Source organism: Sminthopsis crassicaudata, chromosome 4 (genome assembly GCF_048593235.1).
Source record: "Sminthopsis crassicaudata isolate SCR6 chromosome 4, ASM4859323v1, whole genome shotgun sequence".
Taxonomy (NCBI): domain Eukaryota; kingdom Metazoa; phylum Chordata; class Mammalia; order Dasyuromorphia; family Dasyuridae; genus Sminthopsis; species Sminthopsis crassicaudata.
Window position 1 is genome coordinate 194,423,234 of NC_133620.1, and position 13,937 is coordinate 194,437,170.

The following is a 13,937-nucleotide window of genomic DNA, read 5'->3' on the forward strand; positions in this document are numbered from 1 at the left end:
CTCTGTTAATCTGGGCAAGCTATATTTTTGAAGGTATTCTTCCATTTCATTTAAGTTATCGAATTTATCGGCATAAAGTTGAGCAAAGTAGCTCCTGACTATTGTTCTAATTTCCTCTTCATTAGTGGTGAGTTCACCCTTTTTATTTTCAAGACTAACAATTTGCTTTTTCTCTTTCCTTTTTTAATCAGGTTTACTAAGGGTTCGTCTATTTTGTTGTTTTTTTCATAGAACCAACTCTTAGTTTTATTAATTAATTCAATAGATTTTTTTACTTTCAATTTTATTAATATCACCTTTTATTTTTTGAATTTCAAGTTTTGTGTTTGTCTGGGGGTTTTTAATTTGTTCCTTTTCTAGCAATTTTAGTTGTAAGCCCAATTTGTTGGCCCTCTCTTTCTCTATTTTATGCAAGTAGGCCTGTAGACTGCTTTGGCTGTATCCCACACATTTTGGTATGATGTCTCATTATTGTCATTTTCTTGGGTGAAGTTATTAATTGTGTCTATGATTTGCTGTTTCACCCAATCATTCTTTAGTATAAGATTATTTAGTTTCCAATTGTTTTTTGGTCTATTTTCCCCTGGCTTTTTATTAAATGTAATTTTGATTGCATTGTGGTCTGAAAAGGATGCATTTACTATTTCTGCCTTACTGCATTTGATTTTGAGGTTTTTATGCCCTAGTATATGATCAATTTTTGTATAGGTTCCATGAACTGCTGAGAAGAAAGTATACTCCTTTCTGTCTCCATTTAGCTTTCGCCAAAGATCTATCATATCAAACTTTTCTAGTATTCTATTTACCTCTTTGACTTCTTTCTTATTTATTTTGTGGTTTGATTTATCTAATTCTGAGAGTGCAAGGTTGAGATCTCCCACTATTATAGTTTTGCTATCTATTTCCTCTTGCTCTTAATTTCTCTTTTAAGAATTTAGATGCTGCACCACTTGGTGCATATATGTTTAATATTGATACTGCTTCATTATTGATGCTGCCCTTTAGCAGGATATAATGCCCTTCCTTATCTCTTTTAATTAGATCAATTTTTGTTTTTGCTTGATCTGAGATGAGGATGGCTATCCCTGCTTTTTTGGTTTTTCCTGAAGCATAATAGATTCTGCTCCACCCTTTTACTTTTAGTTTGAGTGTATCTCCCTGTTTCAGGTGTGTTTCCTGTAAACAACATATAGTAGGATTCTGACTTTTAATCCAGTCTGCTAACTGCTTCATCTTTATGAGGCAGTTTGCCTCATTCACATTTATGGTTAGAAGGACTAATTCTATATTGCTTGCCATCCTATTAACCCCTGCTTATGCTTTTCCCCTTTCCTTCCCTCTTACCCCCTACCCAGTATTAAACTGGTGAACACCACTTGCTTTGCACAGCCCTCCCTTTTTAGGATCCCACCCCCACCTTAAAGATCCTCCCCTTATTTTACCCCTTTTCCTCAAAATTTCTGTATTCCCTTCCCCTTAGCTTACTCCTTCCCTTTCACTTTTCAATGAAGTGGAAGAAGTTTTGGAAGATGGAATTCATTTATTTCGTTAAATGTCCATCTTCTTCCCTGGAAAACGATGCTCACTCTTGCTGGGTATGTTATTCTTGGCTGCATACCAAGTTCCTTAGCCTTTCAGAATATCATGTTCCATACCCTGCATTCTTTTAATGTGGACGCTGCTAGATCCTAGGTTATCCTTATTGTGGATCCTCCATATCTGAATTGCTTTTTTCTAGCAGCTTCCAATATCTTTTCCTTTGTCTGATGGTTCTTGAACTTGGCCACTATATTCCTTGGTGTTTTGATTTTAGGGTCCCTTTCAGTAGGTGATCGATGAATTTTTTCAGTGTCTATTTTACCCTGTTTCCAGAACGTCTGGGCAGTTCTCTTTGATAATTTCCTTGAAAATGGTATCCAAGCTCTTTTTTTTCTCACATTTTTCAGGGAGTCTGATTATTCTCAAATTGTCTCTCCTGGATCTGTTTTCCAGGTCTGTTGTCTTTCTAGTAAGGTACTTGACATTCTTTTCAATTGTTTCATTTCTCTGGTTTTGCTTGACTACCTCTTGGTTTCTCCTTGAGTTATTCATTTCTACTTGTTCCCAGTCTAATTTTCAATGATGTATTTTCTTCACTCACTTTTTTCATATCTCTTTGTAATTGTCCAATTGAGTTTTTATCTTCTATGTAATTTTTTTTCCCATTTTATCCATTTTATTTTTTAGAGAGCTGTTTTCTTTTTCCAGCTCACTAATCCTGTTTTCCTTGGAGTTGTTTACCTTTTCCAGCTCACTAATCTTGTTTCTCAATGATTTGATTTCTTTATCCACTCTGTCTTTGAATGAATGGGATGACTTCTCCAGCCTCTCTTGTCAAGCTTCCCTTTCCTTTTCCCATTTCTCTTCCAGCTCTCTTGTGAGAGCCTTTTTGATTTCCTCTATGAGATTCTTTTGTATTGAGGAGCAGCTCATATCCCTCTTAGGGGATTCATCTGGGGACAGTCTGTTTTTAATCTCCTCAGTGTTTGAAGTCTGCTCTCTCTCCATACAAAAGCTGTCAATGGTTAGAGCCCTTTTGAACTTTTTGTTCATTTTGTCAGAGTAGGAATCGAAGAAAACAAACTGACAAGAGAAACAATTGGTCTGTTTTGCGGGGGATGGGGATGGATGGTGTTAATGGGCTTCCTCTACAGACTGGGGGTAGGGCAGCAGAGAGCCACTAACAGAACAGCAATGACTGTATTGAGTCTGCGCTCTGAGGCTCTGATAAAGCACTGAGTCAGTCCAGGTGGGGGTTGGGGGTGGCCGGGTTCTGAGAGATGCTGGCTTTCTGGGGTTTTAATCTTCACCTCCGGTGTTTACACCCTCTTGCTGCTCCTGGCTTGCTGCCAAGACAGAGTATCCACTCTGGGGAAAAAGTCTTTCCGCAGAAACGGCAGAGATCGTACCCCTCCCCCTCCGGTCTGAGCTGTGTGAGCTGCCTGTCTCGCTCTGGCTTGCCTGCCCTCAGTCTGCACTCAATCTGATTGACCCTCCCCCGAGCAAACACAGACCTTTTCTGGCGACTTTCAAGGATGTCGTCTCTTGGTGATTATTTGTAGATTTCTTTCTGGGTCAAGCATTAAGTCTGAGGCTTGTCATGAAGTAAGTTCTGAGAGAAAACGAGGAGCTCAAGCAGCTGTCTGCCTCCACGCCGTCATCTTGGCCGGAAGTCCTATCTCTAACTCTTGAGAACTGTATCTGTTACTGGAGCAGACAGAGGAGAGCATCACATGGACTAAGGGTGTGGTTGTAAATGGACTCTGATGTGATGACATCAAAGGAAAAGACATTAAATGGTAGAAAAATATCTGTACTAAGAGAGAAAAAAGGAAGTATAATGGGACAACTAGTTCACATGAAGAAGTGCAAAGGCTTATAACAATTTAGGGAAAAGAAGGGGATTGGACAAACATTGTCTGAAGCTTGATCTCATCAGTTTTGGCTCTAAAAGGGAATAACTTATTCAGTTGGGAATAGAAATTTATGTAATCCTACAAAAAAGTAGGAGGAGAAAGGAAAAGAAAAGGGAGGGGCAGGATAGAAGGAAAGCCACAAACCCTAGGGGAAAAGGTAAAAGGAGAGAGGGGCTGATAGAAAAGGTAATGGGTGGAGTAGTTAAAAAAAAAACAACATACAAAACAAAGGACAGTATGGAAAGAGAGAACAAAAGTATATAGGGGGAGAAAATAAGATGGAGGGAAATACAGAGATGGTAATCATAACTGTGAATGTGAATGGGATTAACTCGCCCATAAAACCAAAACAAATAGGAGACTGCATTAAAAAATTGAAACCTATAATATGTTATTTACAAGAAACACATTTGACACAGAGGGACACATACAGAATAAAGGTAAAAGGCTGGAAAAGAATTTATTTTGCTTCAGTTGAAATAAAGCAAAAATATGGCAGAAATTAGATATGGATCCATACTTAACACCATATACCAAGATAAGATCAAAATGGGTCCATGATTAGGCATAAAGAATGAGATCATAAATAGATTAGAGGAACAGAGAATAGTCTACTTCTCAGACCTGTGGAGGAGGAAGGAATTTATAACCAGAGGAGAACTAGAGATCATTATTGATCACAAAATAGAAGATTTTGATTTCAAAAAACTAAAAAGTTTCTGTATAAACAATACTAATGCAAACAAGATTAGAAGGGAAGTAACAAACTGGGAAAAGATTTTTACAGTTAAAGGTTCTAATAAAGGTCTCATTTCCAAAATATATAGAGAACTGATCCTAATTTATAAGAAATCAAACCATTCTCCAATTGATAAATGGTCAAAGGATATGAACAGACAATTCTCAGATGATGAAATTGAAATTATATCCACTCATATTAAAGAGTTTTCCAAATCACTACTGATCAGAGAAATGCAAATTAAGACAACTCTGAGATACCACTACACACCTGTCTGATTGGCTAAGATGACAGAAACAAATAATGATGAATGTTGGAGGGTATGTGGGAAAACTAAGACACTAATACATTGTTGGTGGAGTTGTGAAAGAATCTAACCATTCTGGAGAACAATTTGGAACTATGCCCAAAAAGTTATCAAATTGTGCATACCCTTTGATCCAGCATTGCTGCTATTGGTCTTATATCCCAAAGAAATACTAAAGAGGGGAAAGGGACCTGCATGTGCCAAAATGTTTGTGGCAGCTCTTTTCGTAGTGGCTAGAAACTGGAAGATGAATGGATGTCCATCAATTGGAGAATGATTGGGTAAATTATGCTATATGAAGGCTATGGAATATTATTGCTCTGTAAGAAATGACCAGCAGGACGAATACAGAGAGGTTTGGAAAGACTTACATCAACTGATGCTGAGTGAAATGAATAGAACCAGAAGATCGCTGTACACTTCAATGCTGTATGAAAATGTATTCTGATGGAAGTGGATATCTTCAACATAAAGAAGATCCAACTCACTTCCAGCTGATCAATGATGGACAGAAACAACTACACCCAGAGAAGGAACCCTGGGAAGTGAATGTAAATTGTTAGCACTGCTGTCTATCTACCCAGGTTACTTATACCTTTGGAATCTAATACTTAACGTGCAACAAGAAAATTGGATTTACACACATATATTGTATATAGGTTATATTGTAACATATGTAAAATGTACGGGATTGCCTGTCATCTAGGGGAGTGAATAGTAGGAGGAAGGGGATAATTTGGAAAAATGAATACAAGGGATAATGTTATAAAAAATTATTCATGCATATATACTGTCAAAAATTATAATTATTTGTTAAAAAAAAAAGAAATAAAGCAAAAGTAAAAATAGATCTTATTAAAAGAGATAAGGAGGGAAAGTACATCTTGATAAAGGGTACTGTAAATAATAAAGTAGTAACACCCCTAAATGTGTATGCACCAAGTAGTATAGCAGGTAAATTCCTAGAGAAGATTATAAGCCAGTTTCAGAAAGAAATAGACAGCAAAAGTATTCTAGTGGGGGACCTCAATCTTTCCCTCTCAGAATTAGACAAATCTAACCACAAAATAAAGAAAAAATAAAGAAAAATAAAGAAAATAAAGAAAAAAATTAGGGAGGTTAACAGGATCCTAAAACACCTAGATATGATAGACCTCTAGAGAAAACTGAATATGTACAGAAAGAAATACCCCTTTTCTCTGCAGTTCTGCCATGCAGAAAAAGTGACCATTTATTAGGGAGTAAAAAGCTTACAATCAAATGCAAAATGACAGAAATAGTAAACGCTTCCTTTTTAGACCACAATGCAATAAAAATTATACTCAATAATGAACCAGGGAAAGATAGACTAAAACCCAATTGGAAGTAAACAATTGGTAAACAATCTAATTCTAAAGAATGAGTGGGTCAAAAACAAATCACAGAAACAATCCATAATTTCACCCAAGAAAATGACAATAATGAGATAACGTACCTAAATCTATGAGATAAAGCCAAAGCAGTTCTTAGGGGAAATTTTACATCTTTAAATAGCTACATAAATAAAATAGACAAAGAGGAGATCAATGAATTAGGCATGCAACTAAAAAAGCTAGAAAGAAAACAAATTAAAACCCCCAATTAAATACCAAATTAGAAATTTTTAAACTCAAAGGCGAGATTAATAAAATAAAACCCAAGAAAACTACTGAACTAATAAAACTAAGAGTTGGTTTTAGGGAAAAACTAACATATAAATTTTTGAGTAATTTGATTACAAAAAGTAAAGGAAAAAAAACCCAAATCACAGCATCAAAAATGAAAGGGGTGAATTTATCACCAAAGAAATAATAAAGAACTATTTTGCCAAACTCTAAGGCAACAAATCTGACAATCTAACCAAAATGGATGAATAGTTACAAAAATATAAATTGTCCAGGTTAACAGAAGAGGAAATAAAATACTAAATAGTCCCATTTTAGAAAAAGAAATTGAACAAGTCATTAATGAACTCCCTAAGGAAAAAATCTCCAGGACCAGATAGATTCACAAGTGAATTCTACCAAACATTTAAAGAATAATTAATTCCAACACTATGTAAATATTTGGAAAAATAGGTAAAGAAGGAGTATTGCCAAATTCCTTCTATGGCACAAACATGGCACTGATAGTTAAACCAGAAAGGGCCAAAACAGAGAAAGAAAATTATAGACCAATCCCCCTAATGAATATTAATATAAAAATTGTAAATAAAATATTAACAAAGATATTATAATAACACATCAACAGGATAAAACACTATGATCAAGTGGGATTTATGACAGGAATGTAGGGCTGGTTCATTATCAGGAAAACTATTACCATAATTGACCACATCAATAACAAAACCAACAGAAATCACATGGTAATCTAAATAGATGCTGAAAAAGCTTTTAATAAAATACAGCACCCTTTCCTGTTAAAAACACTAGAGAGCATAAGGATAAAAAGAGCTTTCCTTAAAATAATAAGCAGTATCTATGTAAAACCTACGACAAGCATTATTTGTAATGTAGAGAAGCTGTAGAGAAGCTCTGGAGTGAAACAAGGATGACCATTATCACTGCTACTATTCAACACTGTATTAGAAATATTGGCTTTAGCAATAAGAAAAGAAAAAGAAATTAAAATAGACAGTGAGGAAATACAACTATCACTCTTTGCAGATGATAGGATGATAAGCTTAGGGAATCCTAATGTAATCATCCAAAAATTTACTGGAATTAATTCACAGCTTTAGCAAAGTTGGAGGATATAAAATAAACCCACACAAATTATCCACATTTCTATATATTACTGACAAAGCCCATCAGCAAGAGATAAAGAAAAATTCCATTTAAAATTATTATAGACAAAATAAAATACTTGGGGGATTTTCCTGCCAAGACAAATCCAAGAACTATATGAACAGAATTACAAAACACTTCTTACACAGTCAGATCTAAAAAATTAAGTATCAATTATTCATGGATAGACTGAGCTAATATAAAATGACAACATTGCTTAAATTGATCTATTTGTTCAGTGCCATACCAATTAAACTGCCAAAACCTTATTTTATAGAACTAGAAAAAAATAATAACAAAATTCATCTGGAAGAACAAAAGTTCAAGAATATCAAGGGAATTAATGAAAAAAAAAACAACAACAAAAACAAAAAAATAATAGCTTAGCAGTATCAAATCTAAAGCTATATTTTAAAAGCAGCAGTCATCAAAACCATTTGGTACTGGCTAAGGAATAGAGTAGTAGATCAGTGGAATAGATTAGATACATACAACACAATAATCAAAACCTATAACAATCTAGTATTTGATAAACCCTGAAACTCCAGCTTCTGGAATAAAAACTCACTATTTGACAAAAATTGTTGGGAAAACTAGAAAATAATGTGTCAGAAATTCAGCATAAAACTAAACCTCACACCCCGTACCAAAATAAGATCAAAATGGATACATGAGTTAGGCATAAAGGAGGATACTATAAATATATTGGGAGAACAAGGGATAATTTACCTATCAGATTTTTGGAGAAAGGAGAAATTTTTGACCAAAGAAAATCTAGAGAGCATTATGAAAAGCACAATGGAAAATGTTGATTACATTAAATCAAAAAAATTTGCACAAACAGAACCAACAGAAACAAGATTAAAAGGGAAGTACAAAACTGGGAAAAAATCTTTACAGCCAGTATTTCTGATAAAAGTCTCATTTCTAAAATATATAAAGAACCACGTCAAACTTATAAGAATACGAAGTCATTCCCCAATAGACAAATGGTCAAAAGATATGAACAGACAATTTTGAGATGATGAAATTATAGTTATATTGGTTAGAGAAGTGCAAATTAAACGAATTCTGAGGCTCTCAGATTAGCTAAGATGAGAGGAAAAGATAATGGTAAATATTGGAGAGGGGATGTGGGAAAACTAGGACACTAATGCATTGCTGGTGGAGTTGTAAAATGATTCAACCATTTTGAGGAGCAATCTGAAACTATGCCCAAAGGGCTATAAAATTGTGCATACTCTTTGACCTAGGAGTGTCATCTGTATCCCAAGGAAATCATAAAGGAGGGGGAAGGACCCACATGTGCAAAAATGTTTGTACCAGCTCTTTTTGTGGTAGCAAAGAATTAAAAGAAGTAGATAACCATCACTTAGAGAATGGCTAAACAAGTTGTGGTATATGAAGGTAATGAAATATTATTATTCTTCTAAAAATGATGAACAAGCTAATTATAGAAATGCCTGAAAAGATTTACATGAACTGATGCTGAGGGAAACAAGCTGAACCAGGAATACATTGTACACAATAGCAAGAATGTACAATGATTAACTATGAAAGGCTGGTTTTTCTCAATAGTTCAGTGATCCAAAGCAACCCCAATAGACTTTTGATGGAAAATGCTGCCTATATCCAAACAAAGAACTAAAGAAACTGAAGGCAAATCAACACATGCTATGTTCACTTCTTTTTGCTTTTTTTAAAATCTCTCCCATGGTTTTTCTCTCCCAAATTGATTCATAAAGCAATGTATATTAAAAATAAATAAAAGTACTACAATTAAAATAAAGATATAGCATAAAAATAATTTTCCTTTCATTTTTAAAAGAAATCATTTTTCCATTCATTTTTGTTTTTTAAAAAAATCATTTAAAAAATAATCATCACCATAAGCATGCCTAACAAGAATGCAATATTTATTTCTAAAAAGCTGTATATAAACCAAATCTTGTTTAGGAAAATAGTTTATTTAAAGGAAGTCTGTGTTGAATTTTTTTAAATGCCCTTTTTGGGCTTTAATTTCCTCATTTGTACAATAAGAGTATTAGATTAGAAGGAGTTTGGAAAAAGAAATGGATAAAATCTAGAGATAGAGCTGAATGATAAATATGAAGTGGTTATTGCTGTTATATAGAATAGATAAATCAATGGGGACAATACTAATTCTTTCTGGATCCAGTAGTATTCTTTCAAGAAATTAATTTGTTGTTTTTTTTTTTTTGTTTGTTTGTTTTGTTTGTTTTTTAAGTTGTTTAAGTTGTTTAAAAGTTGTTTTAAAAAGTTGTCTTTTCCTCAATTCTGGCAAAGGGCACTAAAAGAGCTGGAATGCAGAGAAAGGGGAATTACTTAATATGAAATAAGTCCCTAGATAATGACTTGACTATGGTTAATTCTGAGAACAAGTGCCATGGGATCATTTAAATCAAATCTACATTAAGAGAAATGCTTTCTGACATTTTAAGTCTTAAAATAATAACAATAAAAAAAGAAGCAGAGGAATGTTTTGTTGTGAGAAGGCTATTTGGAATGTAAAAGACATTGCATCAGATTATTCCTTGCCAAAATGTTCATTTGCAACCAAAATAAAATTGTTCAAACGTAGATTAGCATACCTCAAATGCCCCACATCTGAAAATTCTTCCATATTTTCCCAGTATAATGTAGAAAGAAGCTTAAGGCAAGATGATTCTAACCAAATATGAAGGTAAATATACAAAAATTATATAAAAGATATATAATATACAAGGACAAAAAATAGCATCTTCTTTTCTATCACCATATCAAGAAGTTATTGTTTCTAGTAAGCATAAATGCTAGTGGGCTCACTGGGAGGTCTACTTTTTATTATTATTATTATTATTATTATTATTAAAGCTTTTTATTTACAAAGCTTAAGCATGGATAATTTTTTCAACATTGACCCTTGCATAACCTTATGTTGCAAATTTTCCCCTCCTCCCCAGCTCTTCCCTTAGCTGGCAGGTAGTCCAATACATGTTAGATCGAATATATGTATATATATTTATACAATTATCTTGTTGTGCAAGAAAACTCAGATCAAGAAGGAAGAAAAAGAAAAACTGAGAAAGAAAACAATGCAAGCAAATAACAACAGAGAGAGTGAGAATGCTATACTGTGTTCCACACTCTGTTGCCATGGTTCTCTCTCTAGGTGTAGATGGCTCTCTTTGTCACTGCACAAGTGGAACTGGTTTGAATCATCTCAATATCGAAGAGAGCCACTTCCATCAGAATTCATCGTCATATAGTCTTGTTGTTGCCATGTATAATGATCTGGTTCTGTTCATTTCACTTAGTGTCAGTCCATGCAGCTCTCTCCAATCCTCTTTAAAATCATCCTTCTGGTTGTTTCTTACAGAACAATAGTATTCCATAGCATTCATATACCATAATTTATTCAGTCATTCTCCAATTGATGGGCATCCACTCAGTTTCCAGTTTTTTTGCCACTATCAAGAGGGCCACAACAAACATTTTTGCACATGCGGGTCCCTTTCCCTCCTTTAGGATCTCTTTGGGATATAATCCCAGGAGACACACTGCTGGATCAAAGGGTATGCACAGTTTGATAACTTTTTGAGCATAATTCCAAATTGTTCCCAGAATGGTTGGATCCGTTCATATACACCAACAATGTATCAGTGTCCCAATTTTGGGAGGTCTATTTTTGTCTGATTTCTTATCCAGTAGCCTAAATCCCAGTCTTAGACCAAATATATTTTATTCCAGTCATGATTTTAGACATCCTTCTAGTATTGCTCAAAAATTTTCAGTGATTCCTGATTAGGTATTAAAAAAAACTATCTATACTTTAACTCCAATATAACTTTCTAACTTTACTTCCTAATACCTCTCTAGGTAACCTCTCCCCTAGCAAATTGAATCCTGCATTTGTGCCTTTGTAGATACTGTTCCTTATGTAGAATGCTCCTGCCCTCTATACTTCCAACTAATTATTAAAATCCAACTTAAGTATTATCTCCTCTGTGAAACTTTCTCTAATCCTTCCAGTCAAAAACAGTCTTTCCTTCTGAATTATTATAATGCTTTGTCACTTCTTATTGCACTCATTATATTTATTTATGTATATGTCTTAACTGCCTTACTAGATAACTACTTGATAAAGCTCAGTGAAGGCAGAGAATATATCTGATTCTTTGTATCTCTCATACAACACAATGTTTCTTATGTATATTGTAGATGTAAATCAAGAAACAGAGCAAACCTAAATGATGTTGTAAATTCATGCCATATAAATTCTAACCTAGCATTTGATGATACTGAAAAAAATTATTTATTTCTTGTTTGGTACACTTCCCACAAGTTTATTCTAGACATTCTCATTCTCTTAAGTTTCTATTCTATCTTCCTCATTCTCACTACTCTCAACTGGACTGAAATAGCCTCTAACATGTGGATGGCCAGAGCTGAGCAGAGTAAGCTAGAGACAGAAGTTAGGAATAAAACAGAAGTTTAATTTCAAAGTGAGGGGAACAGTTTGCAAGGAGGCAAATTAGACACATATGCTAGGAGTCCAGCTTTATTGTGGCTAACCCTCAGTATTTATACTAGTGGCTATGTGGTGAACTGTAGCTCTGACAATGAAGGGTAACAACAACAAAGTGACAAATTTGATTTACAGCAGGTTTGATGACCAAAACTGTTCTGCACTCAGACAACACCTGTAGCTAGTCAGAGAAATACAATAATTATATGATTGCTAGGCCTTAACTCTGGAAAATAGGGTATCTCCTAATATCTTGACACTGTCGACAATAAAAAGAAATGCCATTCTAACCTCATTCCCTTAAGTCTTGGGAGGGGGGGAAGGTATATCTATTTCTGGGTTCCATTCTCTTGAAAACTAATCAATCCACTGTCCCTCCAGACTTCAATTAAAGTTCAGCCTCTTCCCTTTAACTTTCTCTCATTTTTCAAATATGTAGAGCAAGTTTGTTACTCCTCTATGATTCCTGATTTTTTTTTCCACCACTAAACTTTGTAAAATGATAGTTTACACTTGCTGTTTCAGTGTTACTTTCAATTCTCTCTTCTCATACATTATATATATTTCCATCTTTACTTGTGATCTCTTCATCTGGAATCCTCCTCCATTTCTTCAAAAGTTACCTATTCCTTCTAGGACTCCTCTTGCTCATAGTAATCTATCTTCTGGGATATCATAATCTGACATATACTTTAGTATTTAATTAGGAACTGAAATGTACTAATCTCTAAATCAGTGGCTCTTAAACTTTTTGATCTCAGGATCCCTTTCTACCCTTAAAATTAGTGAAGAAGGAGTAATAGATATTTACTATATTAGATATGGAAACATCTTATGATGAAAAGTGTGAACCTTATGGAACTCCTGAAAGAATTTTAGAGACTCCCAGGAGTCTTAGTCTACTCTTTGAAAAGTCAAAGTGGGAAGGGGGAGGAGGGGCTTTCACTTTTAGTACCATTTCACAATTAATACCATTTCATATTGTACCATTAAGTACACAGCTTGCTATTTTTAACTATAGTACATACAATAGTGGTTTTGCTAGATAAAAATCAATGTTCAAAAAGGATCACTATTTCTTCTCCTCTGACCAGATGTATCCAGAGAAATAACAAGTTGTCTTTCCATAGTTTTAAATAATCCTTAGAAAGTCACTTAACCTGTTTCCCCATCTTGTAAAAATGCAGGTAATACTATTTAAATGTAAAAATCAATAAGTCACTATTATCCTAAGGAGGGTTCAGCAGATTTCCAAAGGAGTCTTGATCTGCAAAAGGTGGTTAGAAATTCCTACTTTAGACACATAACTTTGAATTTTAAAATGCTCTTTTGTTTTATAGGAAAGTGGGACCCAGTAAGTTTATATAACTTGCAGATGGAGTGGATAGACCTATCTCACACACCAGTTGTCCTATCTGGTCACTGGACCCAAATGACAAAAGTAAGGCAGGCAACCTTGCCCAATTCTCTTTCATTTATATCCAATTCACTTGCATGCCATGACCTCTCTGATGTCATGGTCCACTTTTTGTGTGTGACAAGACTCCTTTGGAAATCTGCTGAACCCTTCTTAGGTTAATGGGCCTGACATGTGATAGATGCTTAACAAATTTTTAGTGACTGATTTTTAAATAAAAATAAAATAAAATACATATGATTACAAGGAAACATGTTGAAACAGCAATCAATATACATTTTTTAAAAGTCTGCTCCCAGGTTAAGAACCTTTGCTAAAATGTTACAAAATACATATATAAAATTGAGCTACTTTCTTTCTAATGTCTTCGTAAAAGAAAAACAGACTCACACAACAAATCGCAACAGCATATAACATGCCTCAATTATGAATACTGGACTTGTAAACATCCGGTACTTAATCAGACTGAGTAGTACACTCCCACCAAAGCTTGGATTGGGACCTATTGTTGGCCAATCAATGAGAGCCAGAATGATTTGGGTTTAAGGCCTGGTCTATAAAAAGGGAATCTAGACTGTGAGTCCCAGGTTACATTGCTAGATTTCAAGTGGAGGAAGAGAGGGTAAAAGGATGGAGAGAAGGAGCAGATGAAGGGGAGGGGGAAATGGAAAGCAAAGAGTGAGGGAA

At 34.4% G+C, this 13,937-nt stretch overlaps 1 protein-coding gene across 1 annotated transcript in view; it reads right to left on the minus strand.

Moving 5' to 3' along the window:
* Positions 1-13,937, minus strand: part of CDC40 (cell division cycle 40) — a 68,667-nt gene that overhangs the window by 53,547 nt on the left and 1,183 nt on the right. The window lies entirely within an intron of this gene.